We start from the raw sequence: 20,390 nt of genomic DNA, 5'->3' as shown, positions 1-20,390 counted from the left end.
TTACTATGGTTAGAGGACATACATTGTCTGATTCCGGTCCTTTTAAATTTGTTTTTTATGACCTAGAATATGGACTGTCTTGGTGAATATTCCCTGTGCATTTTAAAAGTGTACGTATTCTGCTGTTGTTAAACAGAATGTTTTATAACCATCAGTTAGATCAATTTGGTTTATAGTGTTTTCAGATCTTTTAGATTATCAACTGATTTTACTGCCTACTCATTCTATCAATTACTGAGGGAGGAGTGTTGAAGTCTCTATCTATCATTGTGTATTTGTCTATTTTTCCTTTAAGTTCTATCAGTTTTTGCTTGAATATTTTGAAGCTCCCTCATTAGGACATACACATTTTGTTCTATTATGTTGTCTTGATGAATCGTCTCTTCCTCATCATGTAATGTTATGCTGGTTTGAATGTATTATGCCCCCCAGAAAAAGCCATATTCTTTGATGCAATCTTATGGGGCTGACATATTAGTGGGGATTAAGTTGGGACGTTTGGATTAGGTTGTTTGCATGGAAGTGTGCCCCACCCAACTGTAGGTGATAACTCTGATGAGATATTTCCATGGAGGCATGGCCCCACCCATTCAGAGTGGGCCTTGGTCAGTGAAGCCATATAAATGAGCTGACAAACAGAAGGTACTCAGTGCAGCTGCAGCTGTGAGTGACGTTTTGAAGAGGAGCTACAACCAAGAGGGACACTTTGAAGAAAGCACAGGATTTGCAGATGAGAGACAGTTTGAAGACAGCTGTTGAAAGCAGACTCTTGCTCCGGAGAAGCTGAGAGAGGACAAATATCCCAAGCGCAACAAAGAGTGACATTTTTGAGGAACTGCAGCCTAGAGAGGAACTTCCTGGGAGAAGGCTATTTTGAAACCAGAACTTTGGAGCAGACGCCAGCCATGTGCCTTCCCAGCTAACAGAGGTTTTCCAGACACCATTGGCCATCCTCCAGTGAAAGTACTCAATTGCTGATGTGTCACCTTTGACACTTTATGGCATTAAGACTGTAACTGTGTAACTAAATAAATCCCCTTTATAAAAGCCATTCCATTTCTGGTGTTTTGCAATCCAGCAGCATTAGCAAACTAGAACAAATGTCTTTATTACTGTTAGTATATCTTCTTCTGGATTCTGTCTTATCTAATATGAACATAGGCACTCCTGCTGTCTTTGACAAATGTTATAATTTTTCCATCCTTTCACTTTTTAAAGTTGATTTATTGTAGACAGCATATAATATAATTTGTTTTTACTTTTTATCCAATCTGACAATATCAGCCTTTTAATTAGTGTTAATTCCAATTATATTTAAAGTAAATATTGATATGATTGGGTTTAAATATGTTAGGCATCTTGCTATCTGTTTTCTACTTGTCTCATCTGTTCTTTGTTCCCCTTTCCCTCTTTTCATGCCTAATTTTACTTTCTGATGATTTCACTTTTTCCCATAATTGCTTATTATTGATTACACTAGAATTTGAAATAAACATCTTTAACTTATCAGTTTACTTTCTGATATATCAATTCACATATAGTATAGAAACCTTACCACATATACCTCCATTTCCTCTCCTCAAACCTTTGTGCCATTGTTATATTTTACTTTCTCATAATTATAAAGCCCAAATGCGTTGTTATTACTATTGCTTTGAACAGTCAATTATCTTTCAAAGAAATTCAAAATAAGAAAATGTCTTATATTTACCCTAATTTTTTACCATTCCTAGTGTTCTTCATTCTTTTGTGTCAATTCAACTTTCTGTATTCATATTCCTTCTGTCTGAAAAACTTCTTTTATTTCTGGTGGTAGAGGTCTGCTGGCAATGAATTCTCTCAGCTTTTATTTGGCTGTGAAAATCTTTATTTCACCTTCATTTTGAGAACATTCTTGGTAGGTATATAATTTATGATTTTTGTTTCGATACTTTAAAAAATGTCATTCCATTATCTTCTGGCTTGCATAGTTTTTGACAAGAAGTCTGCTGTAATTCCTATCTTTAGTCTGCTGGATGTAATGTTTCTTTTTTCTTTCTTTGCCTTCAAGATTTTTCTTTTTATGAAATTCAGTCATTTGACAGCAATTTCATAGCTGTGGGTTTTTTTGTTTTAACTTTGTATTTATCTTGCTAGGGTTTCTTTGTGACTCTTGGATATCTGGTTTTCTGTTTTGTTTGTTTTTTGTTTGTTTCTTTTTGTCTTTCATTAATTACAGAAAATTCTTAGCCATCTCATCTCCAAATATTTCTTCTGTTTTTATTCTCTCTCTTCATATTCTGGGAATACAATTCCACATATGTTGGAATGTTTGATATTGTTCAAAATATTTGGATGTGCTGTTGTTTTTCCTTTTCCTACAGTTTCTCTCTCTTTCTCTCTCTCTTTTTTTTGGTTTCATTTTGGATAATTTCTACCTATCTTTAGGTTCACTGATTTTTTTTCTCTACTTTTGTGTAGTCTTCAGATAAGACTGTCAAAGGGAATATTTTTTTTCTTTCTAGCTTTTCTGTCTGTATTAGTTTCCTATTGCTGTTGTAACAAAATATCATAAATCTAGTGACTAAAAGCAACACATTTTTATTATCTTGCAGTGCTGGAGGTCAGAAGTCCCTAATGGATCTCACTGGACTAAAATCAAGGAGTTGGCAGGGCTTTGCATTTGTTCTGGGTGCAAATCCATTTCCTTGCATCTTCCAGCTTCAGAGGCTGCCTGCATTCCTTGGTTTGTGCCCCTTCTACCATCTTTGAAGTCAGCATGTAGCATCGTCAGATCTCTCTCTGACTTCCCTGCCTCTCTCACTTATAAGGACCCCTGTGATTATATTAGGCCAACCCAGATAACCCAGTTAATCTCTACATCTCAGGACCAGTAACTTGTATCTGCAAAGTCCCTTTACCATGGAAGGCAACATATTCACAGGTTCTGGAGTTTAGGACATGGATATCTTTGGGAGGCCATTATTCTGCCTATCATAACATCTGGCTCTTTTTCATTAATTCTCCTTCTTTTCATGCATCTATTATACTTTTTCTACTAGATCCTTTAACATATTAGTTATAGTTCTTTTAAAGTCCATGTATGTTAGTTTCAACATCTGGGCCAAATCCTGAGTTTGTTTTGTTTCTTGATAATGGATTTTTTTTTTGTTTTTGCATTTTGTGTACATAATATATTATTTTACATACCAGATAATGTGTATAAAAGAACATTAGTTAGAAGTCACCAGGCATGGAGAGAGGGAGAGAGGGGGAATATTTCTTTAAAAAAAAATATTCGAGACTAAGGTAAATAATATTTATGCCCAGTAGTGGACATGCCTCTTCTCTTTCAGTTTCATGAGACTTAAGGGAGTTGAGTCAATCTAACCAGTAGTTGAGCTGGGTTTCTGGCTGTTGCTGTTGTTATAGTTACTTTCAGTGCACGATAGGCTTTGAATTCCTATGAAGGAATTTGTACATTGTTCTTAATGTGAGGCTTGGAGTACTGGAAGGATTTTCTTAGTGTTTCTTCTCCATCCTTAGCTTTTAGTGAGCCTTTGTGCATACACCATAGAGGGGATCACTCTCCATGTACTTGTCCTTCCCCTATAAGTAGACTTCTATTGCTTGTTACTCAGTGCAAGGCTCATGTTGAGGTTAGGGGTTTTCAATTCTCCGGCTCTAGCCTCAGTCTTGGGCAGGTCCTGTATACTTGAGCCTCAAGTGTTGGGATTTTGAGAGAGCTCCTACCTCTCTCATGACAGGCCATCTCTGTCTCCTTCTAAGTTCAGGTTCTAGAGTACAGATCCCCCTTCCCTGCACCAGGTGAATTCTACCTTGTAATGCATTTCCTGCCTCTCCTTTAGCACTAGCAAGTCTCTGCTTTATATAAGTGCAGGATCTTGAGCATGAGCAAGTTTTCTACCCCTCATCCAGAAGCAGCCAAACTTTGCCTAGAAATGGGGACATGGCAGGGTTTTACTGTCCCTTTCTTAGTGGCAGATAACTTTTACTTTGTATAAAAGCCAGGCCATATCTGGAGTATGAGCAAGTTCTTGTTCTGACCCCCAACAGCAGATTTTGCTTCATAGCTGAGAAGATTCTGGGCTGTGGGTAGTGGCAGCTGATCACCATCCTATACTCATGCAGGGCCCAATGTGAAATGAGATTCTCTAGGTACTACAGTTCCACTTACAAACCATAGCACATCCTTCACACTTGTGCAACTGAGAGGGGGGTGGGTCTCCCTGAAGTGTCCTACCCTGCTCCCATCTTTGAGATGACTACCCATCAGAGGCCTGTGGAGAGTAACAGATAAGTAGATGCAAACTCCCTGCCTGGAGCTCCCGGGGATCCCACACTTTCATACTAGCCCACACTTGGCCTTTAAGAATTTTAAAATTTCAATTGTTTTCTTCTTACCTTCTCTTATGGCAGCATTTCCCTCCCCCAAAGGTGAATTAGTTCAAGTGTCCCATGTCTTTTATGTGAAGCCTTTCATCCTTTGGAATTCAGTTCACCTGATTACTTAGCAACTTCATTTCACTTGTGTTGAGCTCAAAAGCACCTTCTCTGGCTCCTGCCTTCTGATGCTTTTGGTGTTGTGAGTTCAGAGTTAGACTGTTGTCTCACTTAATGAGTCTTATAAATTCCCACAGATTTGTTTCTTGTGCAATAGGCACAAATAAACCATTTGCCCTAATTGGAAATATTAAATTGAAATGTTTCCTCAGAATTTCAGGAAACCCAGGAAAGGAGATAGATTAGGTTTCCTTTCCACATCAATTTGTCTTTATTAAGATACATATCAAGGGCAAAGGAGACTTTCTCAGATTTTTTGCTTGAGGACCAAGAATTTAAATATGTGCCACTTAAATAGGGAAAAGCAGAATTTAGTCTGGTGAGTCAGTAGAGCATTGGTGAATCTCAAGAAGCCCCCATTCTGCCCTCACCTCTGTGGTGGTTTTACTGCGAGACCCCATGAAAGCAGCTGCCCTCTCTGGGCTCCTATTGTCTATCTGTACAATAGGGCATTTGAAATTATTAAAAGAGGCTAGAAATTAAACAAATTATTTATAATCACACAATGAAGGTGTTAGAATGCAAAGCAGTGTTTGGAAATGTATTTCAATGTAAAGTAATTTTATTCAAATCAATATATTATCTGGCATTCATGTCTAAATTATTTGGTTTGATAATTTTGCTAGAGAAGAGAGAAAAATGCTTTTTTACCAGAGTTTAAAAAACTGCATAAAAGAAAGTCTGAAATTATAAAACAGTTGTGGGGTTAATACTTACATAACAAAATGAAGTATCTGGTATGCAAGATGATTTATAACAGGATCCAAAAATAACTATCCCATTAAGTGCATTGAAAATAACTTATTATAAGGATTTTATTTATATAACATTTTACAGGAATTCCTGTTGGGTAAAGACAGGCACTCCCAACTTATATATATTTGAAGAGTAATGAGGCAGATTTGGGAAAGCTTCCCCTGACTCCTGATGGCATAAATAAACCTTTTCTCCTTCTCAGCCTGGTTCAGTATGACTTCTATTGGCCATGCTGAGCAATGAACACACATTTGGGAAGTGCCCCTTCCACAGTTTTGGCACCCAGCAGGGGCCCAATGTCTGAACGATGTGCTACTCGGTAGATTCCTGGACCCCTGAGGTAAAACATTGGTGAGTCTCAGCTCTATGGCTGATGGAGACAATTTTCTCTGAGAACTGAACAAGAGAGTTTCTTGCCCCGGACATTCAGGACCCCAACGGTGGCTGGCTGTGGAGGAAGACAGGTCTGGGAATAAAGCCTTGGATTCACCACCCCAGAGTCAAGCCACAACTGTTCCAGGATGGAGACTCACCTCCCATTAGCCGAAAAACTACAGTGACAATGGACTCCCCTGATAATCCAGAACATAAGTACAACTGTGAACTTCTGGATGGCCCAAGATATTTGTTTAAAAATAAGTCTTTCCAAACAAATTAGTTAAAAGGTTCCTTGTCTCCTATTATTCCATGACCCTGATGTGCCCTTTAGTAGCCACTTGAGAAAGTATTCTCTTCATATGCTGCTTCCATGAACCAGTCTAACTGCTGGGTTTGTGGCCAGTTGCCTAACTCTAGTGTCTCTAGTCTGCAATGGTGGATACCTCCCTTGCATGGTACAGACTGGATAGCCCTCAAGTCTTTAATAAACAAAATGCAGAAAGAATCTGTTTATGTTGAATTCCTACACTGTCGCACCAGGGCTGATCCTGGTCACTGGCCAGTAAATTTAACCCAGCCAGGACATTGTATTGTGTTCTCAGACAAAACCACCAATGAAGCAGCAATACGTTATTCCTGTCAATTAGATAAAAAGAAAGACAGTTTTACCGAAAGGATAAAAGATGGACATTTTCAACTCCGGGATGGAAGAGTTTGGCTTACCCCAGGATATGGGACGCTGAGCCAGAAGTCTCCACTTTGTTGCGAACAGAAAAACCATTCCCTGCAACATGTTCACGCCTTAGTATGCAGAATGGGACACTTAGCCCCTAAAAGTTGTAAACAAACTATTACTCTGACTGGAATCCTAGACCTACAATATATTGGGTTGTCCCTAAGGAGATCCAGTGGATCTGCAGATCTAATCTATGGCCCTGGCTCCCACCTGGATGGATAGGATGATGCACTCTGGGGTTACCTTGGGCACCAGGAACAATTCATAGCAAGCTCCCTCATATAGCAGCTAATTTACCCCTGTTATGAGCTCATTGGACATGCTCTCTTTTTCATTGGTATGATCATGTAGCTGCAGTTTTTGTCCCATCTATAGGAGCTGAAGATATAATGGCCAAAGTAGACACATCAAACACCTTTGTTGCCCAGGCATTAAATGACAGTTATCACAGTATAACTCTTGTAAATGCAGAAATGGCTTTAATGCACAAGGCAGTACTACAAAATAGGATGGCTCTAGATATCCTCACTGCCTCACAAGGGGTAACATGTGCCATAGTCAAAACAGAATGCTGTACCTATGTTCCTGATGAATCTGGTAACATCCCTTCTCTTTTAGAACAAGTTCTAGCTATGAGTATACCACTTGATAATTCTAATTTTTCTGGTCTATTCAGTTGGCTACCTTCAGGAAGAGGGTCTTCTTCAAACTGTGCTTACAGTTTTCCTAATTGTTATATCTACTCTTGTCCTCGTCAAATGCCTCTTGTCTCTATGTACTCAAATAATACATTAAATAAGTATGAAACCCTTTTCATCTTCCAGAATTCTGGCTAAAAATGATCCATTCTCCCCCAAAGGAAATTGAGAATATCTACAAGTTATGAGCCAGAGATTTCACCAGATGACCCCTTAATTACATCACCCTAATTGTCAACAGGAAGCAGCCAGAATGAACTATGGCCTAATTCCGAAGATTGGAAATAAATATTGTTTTAAGGGAGAAACTGTAACAGTGACTTTTTAAATATAATCTTAAAACAGTAAGTAAGCAGGAAATTGTAAAGTAGCCTTAAAATGTAAACTTCAAAGCTGGAAGCAGGCTATAATGGAAGCTTTAATCTCTCAAAGGAGCAATCTGTAATTGTAAAGTCTGAAGCAGTATATAAATGTAAAGTCTGCACCCAGATTTGAATAAGCATTCATCTATGGTCCCCAGACCTCCCAGATATGAATAAAGCCTATTCATCTATCTCCCTAAACACCTGGAGACACCTTTCCCAGGTGTCACCTAGTGTTCCAATTTGCTAATGCTGCCATTATGCAAAATACCAGAAATGGATTGGCTTTTACAAAGGGGGTTTATTTGGTTACACAGTTACAGTCTTAAGACCATAAAGAGTCCAAGGTAAGGCATAAACAATTGGGTACCTTCACTGGAGAAAGGCCATTGGCATCTGGAAACCGTCTGTTAGCTGGGAAGGCACGTGGCTGGCATCTGCATGCTCCCAGGTTGCGTTTCAAAATGGTGTTCTCCAAAATGTCAGCGTCAGCTTTCAATGGCTGTCTTCAAAATGTGTCTCTCAGCTGCAGCTTCTCTAAAGTCCTTCTGTTTCTGAGCTTTTATAGAGCTCCAGTAATTAAATCAAGACCCAAGCTGAATGGGCAGAGCCACACCTCCATGGAAACAATCCCATCAACAGGTCATACCCTAACCAAAGGTGTACTAGTCACATCTCCACGGAAACAATCAAAAGGTTCCAACCTAATCAACACTGATACATCTGCCACAAGATTGCATTAAAGAACATGGCATTTTGGGGGACATAATACATCCAAACTGGCACATCTAGTTCCTGAAGAAAACAGGAAATAACTAAATTACTGAAATTCTCCAAATCTGTTACATTTTAACTGAAATAATTAACTCTTTGTCTCTGATGGGTTTAGCCAATTAAAGAATCACTGGGAGATTACCCCAAACCTCCCAGATATAGATAAGCCTTTTGTCTATCACTCTTGTTGTATGTCAATTAAACAATTATCTTTCTTTGTCTCTGAACCTGCATCAAAACCAATTGAAGAAACACTTGAGTGAAGCAGATTTGGGAAGCGTGCCCTGTCTCCTGCCTGCGTAAATAAACCTTTTCTCCTTCTAAAAAAATACACACAAAAAACCAAGTATGAACATATCCCTGAACTCTTTAATTTTTAAAATAGAAAAATGTTATTCAAAAAACAATTCTGCACTTTAATCTTTATTTTAACTTTGCTTATTTTTAAATGATATATGTGTTTTATTGTTTCATGACTTTAAAATCTGACTCAAACATTTTGTAGTTTAACTCAGAGTTTTTTTGCAAACAGATAGTTGTATTGAATCATTATATTTACTGACAACTGTGGATTCTTCTGAATCTCTTTTAACCCTCAATGAAAAAGTTCCCTTTGTTATAGAGTGCCATGTGGTTTGTTTGGGGTAGAGATGAAGAAGGCAGGGTGTCTGTCTGTGCTTGGTTTCATGGCCACAGCTTCTCATTTGGAAATAGTCTGTTTCCAAGTAGTTAAATCTGTTCCTGGGGTACCTCTGTTTCTTTATGTTTTATTGTTTCCTTTTTCCTATTTTTCCTTCCTTTTTTTTTTTCTTTTCTTTTTAGCCAAGTCACTTGACTTGAGTAGATCATGAAGGGTGATGGGCTTCCTCTTGCAATGGTGCTTTCTCTGTCACTGGGGTATTCAGTCAGGCAGAGGTGGTTTCATTCTTTCATTAAAGAACAAATATTTATTAAATGCATCCTTTGCCAGGCACCAGGATATGCAATAGGAGTTCAAAGGTGGAAAGGCATGCTCTTAGCCAGTGTACATTTTACATGTCAGACAAGCAGTTTTAATACATACACTGATAATTCCAATTGGAAATAGGGGGGATCAACCATCAAATTATCACGTAACCTAAGAGGCTTTTTAAAAAATATTGACTGTTTTCTAAGCATCTATGAATTCACTGCTAAGACTTCTAGAGGGATTAGTGGAGAAGGAAAGTGAGAATGGTCTTTGAAACCAGACAGGTCTAGATTAGAGACCTGGCTATACTGCTTAAAGTTTTGTAAGCCCTGGAAAAGTTCCTAAATTTCTGAAGTTCAATTAGTTTTCTTATCTTTAAAAAAGTAATATTTTGAAGAGGGCATGCGATAATAGATACAAAGTGCCAGCACCTATTAGGTATACAAGATGGAGGAGTGAAGATGAAGATTGGATTTAAGTACAGATACTTCAGGGTCTTTTTTCCTTCTTCTTCTTCCTTAATACATGTGTGTATGTGTGTTGAGGTGGGAGGGGGAAGAGCAAAATTTGAAGATTCATTCACTGGGAAAATTCTGTAATCCTAGGCTGATGACAAGCAAAGGACTGTGTGCCTTGAGCTGGTTCTGAAGGGTGAGCCTTAGGTAGAGCATCCCACATTCACCCAAAGAGGATACTGTTAAATGTGTTAAAGCTTGGGTGCCTTTGATGATAGTTTCATAATCAGGCTTTGTTTGCAATCACAGAGAAGCCTGAAAAAGTTAATTTTAGTTTTTTTGATTTTGACAGAAAAATCCTCTTTTAAAATATTTAATTAGTTTATTACTTCTCATCAAGGAGAGAAGGATAGTAAATTACTGGTCTAATTCTGACTTGTTAGAAACTATTTCTTTGTGAGGCCTTTTAGTAATAATTGCCAACATTTTGTAGCATTTTACAAGTTGCAAATGCTTTCACATGGCATCCTCTTTTTCTTATCTCCATTTTACAGAGGAGGAAACTGAAGCTCAGAAATGACTCTTCTGAGGTTACATAGCTAGTATGTGTCAAAGTTGAGAGTTGAACTCTGGTCATTCTTAGTATACTGCACATAAAATTATGGATCCTCACCTTCAGGTTAGGTGAGGATCGAAATCTTCTGCAAAAAGAAAACTAAAATTGAATTAATACCTGTCATTCCATTTTATATCAATCTTAACTATGTCCCTTCCCCTTGAATCTGAGCTCTATAACTGCTTGGCCAATAGAATTCAGCAGAAATGTTGCTGTACCAGCCTCTAGACCCAGGTCTTAGGAAACTGTTCATGTCCACTTCCTATTTTTTTGGAATGCTTGCTCATGGAACTGAGCCTCCATACTGTGAGGAACACTAAGCTGCCCCACGGAGAGGCCCCATGGAGAGGAACCAATAGATAGCATCAATTTACCAGCCATATAAGTGAGTCATCTTGAAGGATCATCCAGCCCCCACCATGCCACATGGAACAGAGATGAGCTGTCCCCACTGAGATCTGCCCAAATTGGAGGCTCTTAGGACACTGAGTTTTGCCATGGCTTGTTATGCTGCAATAGACAGCTAGAACACCTGGTAATCCCTCTAGCTATAGGAAGAGGCTACTAGATGCTTCTCAGCACCCAGCCGTCTATTTTTCCAGTCACTTGGCACATCCTTTCACTGGAGACCTAAATAGACCTCCTTTATTTTTCCCCTCCTGGAAGGTTCCCTTGCCCTCTGTGTGGCTCCTGCTTGCAGGAATCTGCATCAGAGTAAACCCAGGCTAGAAGACAGAGGAAGGTGAAACAGAGATTTGGCATCCTTGACAATGTGGAAATCTGCATAGTCTGTAGGAAATGTAGTCTGCAGGAGTGCTTTTGAAAAATGAGTTGCAAATACTTTGGACTGGATTATTTCTTTTACTTTCTGGTTAGGGATCATCAGGTCATCTGACTACCAATTCTTCAGGTGTGGACTTCTCTTATGTGAATCTGTTCTAAGAGATAGAGTCCTGAGATGAGAATCTAAAGACGTTAAGTTGACACTCTGCCACCGACTGTGAGCTCAGTCAAATCATTTGACACTCCTAGGTCCATGACAGGATTAAAACATTTAGAAGCTCAAGCATGGAAGCTGGTATGGTGTTTTGACTCCAGATATAACTGTAAATATATCTAACAATGTTCTGATTTTACCCAAGATGACTACTTCTTGCTTACTTTGATTAATCAAACTTCAAATTTGTTGTTTGTTCTTTTGGTGTCCCTGATTAGTCTACCAATTGAGTAACCATTGTCCAGGCCTCAATTGCCCCATCCATAAAATGAATAAGTGGATGGGTTAATCTATTAAATTTCTTTCAGATCTAAGCTTTTAACCCTGTGACTGCTTTATCCATTTCCTCTATTTAATATGTTGTTTTTTACTCTTCTCTTTGTTATAGGTATTTCTAGTTGACAAAAAAAAAAAAAATAGGCTACACAAATTTAAAGTGTACAATTTGAGAATTTTGACATACTTTTGACATACTTGATTATGGTCATTACTGTAATCAAGATAGTAAGCATATCCATCATCCCAACAAATTTCCTTGTGTTCCTTGGTAAGTCCTCCTTGCCACCCCTCCCCACCATAGTCACCAGGCAACTATTGAGCTGTTTTTGTCACTATAGATTAGAATTTTCCAGAATTTTATATTAAATGGAATGATACAGTATGCACCATTTTTAAAATGGCTTCTTTCATTCTACATAATTATTTTGAGATACAGCCATGTTGCTGCATGTATCTATAGTTCATTCCGTTTTATTGCTGAGTAGTATTCTGCTGTATAGATAAACTATAATCTGTTTATCCATTCACTGTTGATGGACATTTGGGTGGTTTCCAATTTTTGGCTATTATGAATGAAACTGCTATATTGTATAGTCTGGATATAAGTTCCTTATCAGATACATAATTTACACATATTTTCTCCCATTCTATGGTTTATATTCCCTTAATGTTTTCTACATTCCTAAAGAGAAAGAAGTTTTAAAACATATGGAATATTTTACAAAGTGTTTTAAGTTCAAAGACGAGCATCAGTAGACCTGGAAAGAAATAAATATTAGCAAACCATTTAGTGGTTTGGCATTGAGTGCATTTTTATATGGTTTTCTTTAGCTTGTTAGCATCTATTGAATGACTTGTGTTTAGAACATTGTACTATAAATAGGCATTGTGGAAAGTATTATTTAAACTTGAATTCTGGGCCTTAAACAAAGTTTTCAAAGCAATCTCTGATTTAGAGACAGCACCTCCTGTTGTGGTTTCTCACTGTAGTTATGTCTGGTGTGCAAACAGTCTAAGCAAAAATACCTCTGCATGATATCTATATAATCCTATCTCTATCTCTATCATCTATATATCTATATCTGTATCTATATTATCTATATCTATTTCCATCTGCATGTGTAACTTGCAAAAAAACATCTAACTTGCATTCATATCCAACTTATGTCTTTGGTCAAACATAACTGTGCTGGTTTGAAGCTGTTATGTATGCCAGAGAAGACCATGTTCCTTTAATCCATTCCTGTGAGCACAGACCTATTATAGGTAAGACCTTTGGATTAGGTTATTTCAATTGAAATGTGACCCACCCCATTGAAGGTGGGTCTTAATCCCCTTACTGGAATCCTTTATAAGACAATAAAAGACACACAGAAAAAGCCCAGAGAACTTAGAGAAAAAAGGCCCCAGAGAAGCTGAGAGACAAGGAGACACACAGAAGCTAAGAGATGAAATTCAGAGAAGCACCCAGGCAGCAGAGATGAAATTGAGAGAAGCTCATAGAGAAAAGCCCCGGAGAAACTAGGAGAGGACCCACAAAACCTCAGAGAGGATGCCACTGGAACTAGAAGCTGAAAGCAAGTGAGACCCCTTAGAGAAGGCTTAGCAGATGCCAGCCATGTACCTTCCCTTATGACAGAGGTGTCCCAGATACTGGCAGCTTTTCTTCAAAGAAGGTATCACTCTGTTGTTGGACATTTCATGGCTTTGTAATTGTAACTTATAAGTTAATAAATCCCCACAGTAAAAACAAACCCAATTCTTGTATACTGCATTCTGGCAGATTTAGCAAACCAAAACAATAACCATTGGGAAGACAGTTGTGAACTCACAGGCAAACTGAATGATTATATAAAAAGGCATGTCACAAAGCCCATGTACTTTGCTCCACAGTAAAGACATGGATTGGACCTCAGGCCCTTCTCTAGACAATTATTTATAAATCAAGATCGATTATAAGTGAGCCCACACTGACAGTATGTGATATAACAGTTGGAAATGATGGAAGGAGAGAGAGAGAGAGAAAGTGCAGACTGAAAAGCTATAACACACAGATGTCTGGGTTTCTTTTGTTTAATACAGAAAGCCTTATAAGCATGAATTCCCCAGAGAACATTGCATCATCAGGAAGTTTGTAATAATTTATCCCCAAAATGGTTGAAATAAATTCTAAATTCTAAAAGGGAATAAAGTTTTGAGGAACATATAATTAAATCCCTAATAATATAAATAATTTATATTATGACATCATCTGAGGCTATAAAAAGTAGAAGACATGCAAAAGCAGGGAGTCAGAGAGATGAACAGAGTTAAGTAGAAGAATTTATCTTGAAAATGCTTCTCCTTTAAATATTCTCAGTGCAGAATAGAAGGAAACAGCTAATTGTAGGTGAGAGAAACCTTAATAACTGAATGGATTTCTGTATGATGAAAGTAACTGAAAAGGGCAATTACCAAGAAAGCAATCATCAAACCTCCTTGCATTAAGATTTTTGTCTAGCATTTGAAAAATTTGATCCACAAATTTAAGAACAGGTAGGATTTCCTTCATCAGCTATGTAATTCCTCTGTTAGAGCTAGGTGGTGCTTAAGAGTATGAACTTTGGAAACAGCCCAATCTGAATTTGAGTCCCAGGACCATCACTAGTGACTTGACTTTCACAAACGCCAGGGTTCTCATCTGAAAAATGGGCCACAACTCCCCTCCTCTTGGGGGTAGTGGTGAGAATTAAACAAGATGCAGGTCTAAAGTCTTATTACAGTGCCTGATCCCAGGCTTTAAACATTCAAAATAAATATTAAATATTACAATTCTCATCATTCTTTCTTCTACATAGAAATCTGAAGGTGAAGACGCATCGGAAAATTCAAGCAAGAACATTAGCTTGGGGTTGAGGATTGAAATCTGTTTTGTTTCTCTGATTGTGATGGAAAATTTGAGGAAGCCCATGGAAATACTTGACAGCTTTGGGAGTGCGTCTCTCTTGGTGCTTTGTGTGCTCCACCTGGGTCACTGCCATCAGTCAACCTGTTTGACAGACGTTGAGGTCACCGAGGCACGTGTTCCTCACAGTGACACACAAGTCAACGGTGAAGTTAAAGTAGAGTCCAGGTCACATAGCTCATTCTCTGTTTAAGAATCTTTCCTAATCCCTCGTGCCATTTGGGAATGGGTTTAAAGGCATTCCAACTGCAGACTCATGCCAGTGTACTGGTTATCAATTATTTTGCTGATCCTTTAGCAAATCCTCAAACTGATATATCTACCCTCCTGAGACGCAAATCACAAAGCTGACCTTTACCACTTTGGTAAACCCCTCGACTCCCAAGGCATACAAAAGAACAGCCAGGGATTGGTGATTTATTGTTTTCCCACGCAGTTCACCCTCGAGCCCAGACAGAGAAGATCTGTCCTTAAAGAGAGGAATGCATTACTTGGTCATAAATTCAACTTAATGATAATTTTAGTAGGGCAGCTTGCCCAGGGTTTGTAGAAACACAAATCAAAAACCCCAAATTCCAGGCATGTACTCCTAGAAATTCTTTTGGCAACTCCACTCTATTTGCTTTTTAAGGAAATCAGTTTTCCTAATTATAGTCTCTAGGTGCTTAGGGTAGATCTGCACAAAGTCCAGGATCACTGTGGCAGCAGACAGGGGAGTGGGTGACATGTTGCTCAAATTATTTTTGCTAAGCATTAGGCCTTGACTTCAGTAACCAAGGAGGCACAAATGAACTGACCCACAGTTTCTGCTTACAGCCCAGGAGAAGTAATTTGTAGTAAGATGGTTCAGATGATTCTGTCTAAGGAAAGGTTTTATTTTTTCAAATTGTCATGTTCTTGGCTAGTTCCAAACTAATACTGGTCACTATCACCCCCAGATAATAGAATTAGTTTTTAATCTTTACAGGGTTGACTTAGTTCGAATTGCTAGGTAAGAAGAATATACAGAGTATTCTGGCACAAAACTACCAGACACCCCTCCACGCTCTTGGAAGTTGATTGGTATGTACCATCCTGTAGTCAAAGCATAACTTGTGCTCACTTCTATCATAGCAATTAGCACACATTATTGTACTTAATTATGCATGTGTGTCTTGCTGTCTCCTAAACCGTGTACTCCCAGGTATAGGGCACTGTAATACCTGAATTTGCTTCTCTAGCTTCTAGAACAGTTCCTAATATGTGATAGATGTATAGTCATGTTTGTTGAATAAACGGGAAAGTGAATAAAGTTCACGCTTTTCCAATAATGTCTTTTAAGTCAGAGAGCCTGGTAAATGGTCATTTCTTCCTATTTTCAAGATGGTATAAATTGCCAGGAGGAAGCACTCTGGAAAACAGTGGAGAGAAAACGGAACTGAAGGTATTCCTTCCCTAAGTAGGGCTACTTGAGTCTATTAAAAAGAAATGACTTCTTTCATTTGAACAAATCTGTATGGAATGTCAGTACTTCCAAAGCACAGTGTCAGACACTGAAGAACTTTCAAAAGGGAGTAGGAATTAACAAGCTTACAATCTATTTCTCTTTAGTTCTATGATTCAATGAATAATGTTATCCTAAATTGTTTTTCCCAATTATTTTTACCCAGAGAAAATACATGGAATTCTTGCTGTCCTCTGATTTGGCTTTGTAGGTGGATCTACCTAAACTCCTCCCCTCAGATGGAAAGGGGAGTTTAACTGGAAGTTATTTCTAGTGCTGCTCACTCACCTAGTGTATGGGAAGGTTAGGATTAGAGCAGGAAGGGAAGGATGCAACATGCACAGGATGGCATGTTTGGATCCTTATAATTTTGTGGCAAGAATGATGGAGGCTTGAAGGCAGTGGCTCTCAAATTTGAGCAGGCATCAGAATTACCAAGAGGACTTATTAAAACACAGATTGCTGAGCCCCACTCCAGAGTTTTTGATTCAGTAGGTCTGGGTTAGGATAACAGAAATTGCCTTTCTAGTGAGTTCCCAAGTGATGCAGATGCTGTTGTTCTAGGACAACTCTTTGAGAACCACTGGTCTAAGATAAGTGCCGATGCTACTGTAGGTGAAGTCTTATTCTCCCATGCTCCTGTATAACCCCACAGGGTGATTATATGTGTATGGCTTTGATAGTGTTGCCTCGGACCTGGGGTAAAGGAATCAGTTTGAATAATTTTGTAGCCAGTTTTCAATGACCTAGGGCAAATTTTTACTGACAGACATCTTTCCTATGCTAATTCTCTCATGTACTTATGGTCTGCCTCTCCTGCCATTAGTTGGGAATAAAAATACAGATAATACCAATGAAAGCAACACCTAAACATATTGCTAACAAGGGGATGCACACATATAAACTATTTTACTCATGCCACTGGCCATGCATGGATAACAACAGAAAATGATGAATTTAATATTAGTCTTCAGATTCTTTCTTTTCTCCTTCATCTGCTCTAAGAAAAAAAAATGTAGCTTCATTATAAATGGGGGAATATCAGCCAGGTCTTCTTTTTGTCTTCTAGATAGTTCCTGTAGTCCAGCCAAACTATCTGGCTTTCCGATTAGCAGTTTTAATATTTTCCTAAGAACCATTTTAAATTATTTTCTTCCTCATGATGAAAGGCTTATCTAAACAGCCCAAACTTCATTCAGGATTCTTCCCCACTCTTTGTCACCACAAGTCCTCCCCTGACCCCACTCATCCCTCAGACAGCCAGGGGTTTAAAAATATGTTGGAAGATTTAATGGTGTCTTCAGAGTAGAATTGCATTCTTCTATGTAATATTTGGACAGCAAGCAGAAAGATAGCACAGTCTGTCTAGCTCTTTTGTAATTGGTTTCGTGATATTGTTTTAATTGTGCTTTGGCTTAATCACTGGCTGCATACAGATTATGCCACATAGTTAAAATAATTATGGAAATTTGATAAGATAATGCTTGGAATTCATATAATGCTTCTTTTCTAACAGGCTCCACACCCTTAGAAAGAAAGAGAGCAAAGAAGGACAGCAAATCGATGCCAGAATTGGTCATTTTTTGAGATATATATATATATATATATATATTCCTTTATTTCAGGTACTCTTCTATCTGCCCAAGGAAGCATTTTATCCAGTACACGAAGATTCTAAAGATAGTGTGAAATGATATACACCCTGTTTAGACCCATTTAGCAGCTAGTACTTAATACAGGCCCAAACTAGGAACAAAGACAGGCCTGGGTGGACATATTAATTCTGGATCCAATGGTTTCTTTACTTAACTGATGGCTACTGTCTCCATTAACAGTTCTTTACCTTAAGAAGAGCATAATTTGATCATAAACATTTCTTAGAACCACCAACCAAACAACTTATATGGTTTCATTTTACAAATATTAATTGTATACCTACTATGTACCAAGTGCTGTTCCAAACTCTAGCAGTAAATAAGCTAAGCAATGTTCCTACTCTGATGGCACTAACCTTCTAGATGTAGGAAAATCAGACAATAAACAATTAAGCCACAAAATAATGAGTTCAGATGTGATTGCTTCTATGAATAAAATAAAGCAAGGTGGCAAGGGTAGGGAAATTTCAGAGAGATCCCAAAATGCATCTTTAGGAAGACCCCAGTTGAACTGAGATCTGAACAATGAGAAGGAATCAGCCATGTGAAGATTTGGGGCAGAGGAATTCTAGGGATAAGGAAGAAAAAGTTTAAGGAAGAAAAAATATTAAGTCAATGAGCTTGGTGTTTTCGGGAACAGAGTAGCTGGGAGCGGCTGGAGCAGAGTAAGTAAAAGGTAGAGTGGTCAGAGCTGAGGAGGAGGCAGAAGCCAGTCACAGAGCTGTGCCTCATAGCAATTAGTTTGGATTTTAAGATAATCAGAGGTTTTAGAGGGTTTTCATTGCCTGATTGGCATTTGTGGAAGATCACTCTGGTAGCAGAGATTAGACACATAGGTAAGGGTGGAAGCAGGGAGACGGGTTAAGAAGCTACTGCAGTGAGCTGGGTGGGGGATGTTCTTGGGTTGGATTATGAAGAGTGGTAGAAGGGTGAAGTTGTAGAGGACTGGATACATTTTGAAACTAAAATCTTTATTTCTGAGGATTGATAGAAAGAATGGAATCAAACCCTAGGTTTTTAGCTTGAGCAACTGAGCGATTGTGACATCATGAGCTGACATGGAGAAGCAAGACTCTTTTAGACATGTTGCTTTTGAGACAGTTGGTAAACATCCAAGTGGAGAGTCAAGTAGAGAGTTGAAAATATAAATCTAGAGTTCAGGGGTTAGGTCAGAGTTAGAGACATATATGCAGGAGTCCTTACTGTATACATGTTGTTTTTATTGCCTAAGCTAGATCTTGGGTGAGTGGGGAGTTGAGATGATACAAAGGAAGTATTATGTCATTGCTCTGTCTTATTAGAGCATGCACTTTTAAAATGTTATCTTTCTCTAATGATGTGCTTAATAAATAATAGATGGTAACATAGATGTATGACTCAATACAATTTTTTCCCATTTGTTTGTTATAAACAAATGAAAATTTAGATATTCAGATAAATTCTGTGTTTCAAAGTAACCACTTGGGAGGCTAGCCCATTGGCTCAACAATGCTGCCATTGCTTAGAACTTTCTTGGAGTGATTGGGACCCCCCCCCCCACCTTGAGATTTGCCCATGCCAACACAAGAAAAGTCAGCCTAACCTTTTCATAAAACTACACCTCACTTTTGATTAAAAGATAGGACTGGCTTGAAAATTCACCTGTTATTAGACTTGAAACCAAATTACCATTTTTTAAAAAAATAAAACCAAGTAGTTCACCAAAGGAATACGATTTGACACCACTGAAGATATTGAAATTACTTTATTATTGCATTGGCAATTCTCAGAAAGGTGTCTTGGATATGCTTTGAGCAATAATGGGACCACTGGAATTAGTAAGTGCACAACTTCCCATAGGATATCTTTGAAGGAAATGCTGTTTATTTGAATTTGATGCTTTAGTTTTATTCACTCATGAAAAAAATATTTATTATCTGCCATGTGCCAGATAGTTTTCTAGGCCGTGAGAGGCAGTTACATTCAGTGAAAGGAACAAGCCAATGCTGGTTTCCAGGGCTTCATCTTTGGTGTAAAGTTTACTATCACTTATCCTTCAAGAATCCCATTTTTGAAAATGACTCAATCAATCTATTGAAATAAACAAAAAGATTCCAATTAAAAATTAAAATTTAACTTTACCTTTGTCTTCCCAATCTGTTTTCCTCTTTCTGTCATATTCCCAGAAAACTAACTCCTGACCTCTCATTTCTAAGTCTAAAGTAATCTGTTCCTGTATGCTGTAAAATCTCCCTCAAACTGGGAACATCATTTTATTTTTCTTTCCCCCCCATTTTGCTGCTAGTAGGTGTCAACAACTCTCCAGGATAGGATTTTAATTAATTCATTCACTCATAGTAAGTTGTAACTGATTTGATGCTGACCTACTAAGTTTTGAATTTTTATGTTAACAGCAGAACAAGATTTAGATCAAAGGAATGCTTCTCTAATGAAGGAAATTCAAGCATTTGCAAGTAGTAAAATGGATTTATTTCTTGGCTGAGAGCCTTCTCCATGTCTCTGAAATCACAGCCTATACAGCTTACTTAAACTGCCAATCATAATCACCAGGAACCAGAAACTTTTAGTTTCCCACTGATATTACCATTTCTTTTTCTTTTTAAGAAATTTTCTACAGCACTCCCATGCCGTATAACTTATTAGCAAGCAACCCTCATAGTTGTGCTAGAACAAAGGGCCAAATATTGCTTTAGCCTTTGTTTAGCCTATATACTGCCCTAGGACTCTCCACCACCATAGCTCCTT

This window comes from Choloepus didactylus, chromosome 8 (assembly GCF_015220235.1).
Source record: "Choloepus didactylus isolate mChoDid1 chromosome 8, mChoDid1.pri, whole genome shotgun sequence".
In the NCBI taxonomy this organism is placed as follows: Eukaryota; Metazoa; Chordata; class Mammalia; order Pilosa; family Megalonychidae; genus Choloepus; species Choloepus didactylus.
Note: the sequence above shows the minus strand (reverse complement) of the source record.